Raw genomic sequence first — 2,420 nt, forward strand, 5'->3', positions numbered from 1 at the left:
AGGGAAAGAAAATCCACTAACATATCAACATGAAAGGGAGAGAACAAGGAAAATAGAGAAAAATAAGGATTATAACAAAGTCACCTATATATAATGGCATTCATGGTTGATGATATTAAATTCATGTTTCAATATTGATAGCACACAAATGGATCTAAACCATAAAACCTTATATAGCACTAACATTTATTTTAGGACCACAAGGCAAGAAATACTTACAAATTAAAATTGATTACATACCCTAATTATATCTCACCTACCTTTTTAATCATGTCCCTCTCGTGCTACAATAACTTCTTCTAAGTTATCAGCATCACCAATGTCCATAGGGAACATGATCTCATCCTCAGTTGTGAAATTATAATTAATCCCAATGGCTCTTAGAAGCTGGTATACTTCAAACATGGCAGGCCTCTTCTTTGGCATAGATGTAACACAGTTACATGCAACCTTCAGAAATTGGAAAAGGTCCCGGTCTACACCCTTCCCAACTAGTGATTCATCAATGGCTTCATGGAGTTTTGCATTGCTAGATTTCTGTTGAATCCATTCTACCAAATTTCCTTTAAAAGTTTCTGGAGCTATAGACACATGGGTAGGTCTTTCACCTATCACCAACTCGAGAAGCACGGTCCCAAAGCTATAAATATCCCCTTTAGGAGTAGCCACCAAAGTTTTTATATATTCAGGAGCAACATAACCTAAATCCCCAAACTCCCCATTCACAAAAGTACTCAAATGCGTATCAATTGGATTCATCAATCTAGCAAGGCAAAAATCAGAAATTTTGGGCTCAAAATCAGCATCCAACAAGATGCACTTAGAGCTTATGTTTCGATGGATAATGCGGGAATTGCAGCTATGATTCAGCCATGCTAATCCCTTGGCTGCTCCAATTGCAATTTTGAGCCTTAGAGGCCAATCCATGGTGCATGCACCAGCAGTAGGGTGTAGTTGATCATGGAGGGTACCATTTGGCATATTTTTATAGACCAAAAACCTCTCCTTTTTAGCCACGCAAAAACCTAAAAGCAGAACCAAGTTACGATTTTTGACAGACCCTAGTATATTCATCTCAAACATAAATTCTTTCTCTGAATGTTGAGATTCCTGCAATATCTTAACCATGAGTGATGTGCCATCATAAAGGACAACTTTGTAAGCAGTTCCTGGTCTTCCAGTCCCAATAATATTGCTTTTGCCAAAGTTATCAGTAGCCTTCATGAGATCATTGAAGTTCATTTTTGAAATTGATTTCTCAAACATAGAAAATTGATATACAATTACACAGATTTATGCATAATAAATTAAAGTTCAAATCACAAGAACTGAGGCTCTGTAAATTTAAAAGAAACTAAATAGACAAAAATCATTTGTCAGAATTTTTAATATCTGCTACAGAAAATATAGTTTTGTTGCATTTGGCACAACATTAAGTAAAAGAGATTTTTTTCAGAGTTAATATGATAAACAAAGTCAAGAACATATATCATTAGTTAAAAAAATGAAGTTGAAAATATTATCAAAATAGATAACTTGCAATAAACATATTACCCATGAAACTTTCCATAATTGAACAATTTTCTAAAAATGAATATCAGCTCCAAGTAGAGTAATAAGCCATGCATCAATATAGCTTACCTTTATTGTTTTTGTTCCCTTTAGACTTCTTGCCCACTTGTTTCCTTCAGGGTCCTCTTCCATCTTCCTATAAGAAATAATTGGTGTTGTTGGAGGACTTTCCAATGCCCAAACCTAATGCTGCAACAATCACACCACCAACAGTTGTGACAGCTATATCAGCTCTGTTACTGTTCGAAGCCTTGGCCTGGCAAGCATCCAATAAGGGTTAACCACACATACTTGAATTATTTGCATAACTATCTACACTAGCTGCACCATTTGCAGAGTTTGGAACTTGCCCTATCAAAACATTATTGGCAACACTAAACAACTTAAGCCGCAGGAGCTGACTCAAGTTTGCAGGAATTTAATCAGTGAGTTGGTTTTGGTCAAGTCTAAGTGTATTAAGATAGGTACAATTTGAAAGGGTTGCAGGTAGTTCCCCACTAAAATCATTTAAAGAAAGATCAAGGATTGTCACAAATGTGTGTTAAGTGTGGATATATTAACCAGAATGGTTTTAAATGTATTCTGTATCATGCAATTTGAAGGCATTAAACTTGATTGTTTAATTTTACATTAGTTGGTGTAATTACTGCTCTTGCAGATTTCTCAGTAAACCACCAGGCTAAGTGGATTCATGGACTTGCAATAACAACTTGTATGAATAAGAATGTCTTTGTTTCCATTGCTGTTGTTGACATGTATGCAAAATGTGGAGCCATGAAAACTGCCAGAAAGCTTTTCAACATGATGCAAGAGCAACATGCTATAACATGGAATGCAATGCTAGACAG

General features: G+C 35.6%; 1 pseudogene; it reads right to left on the reverse strand.

Moving 5' to 3' along the window:
• Positions 1-264: 264 nt before the first annotated feature.
• LOC114373030 lies at positions 265-2,107 on the reverse strand (annotated as a pseudogene).
• Between the last annotated feature and the right edge of the window lie 313 nt (positions 2,108-2,420).

This window comes from Glycine soja, chromosome 11 (assembly GCF_004193775.1).
Source record: "Glycine soja cultivar W05 chromosome 11, ASM419377v2, whole genome shotgun sequence".
Classification (NCBI taxonomy): Eukaryota; Viridiplantae; Streptophyta; class Magnoliopsida; order Fabales; family Fabaceae; genus Glycine; species Glycine soja.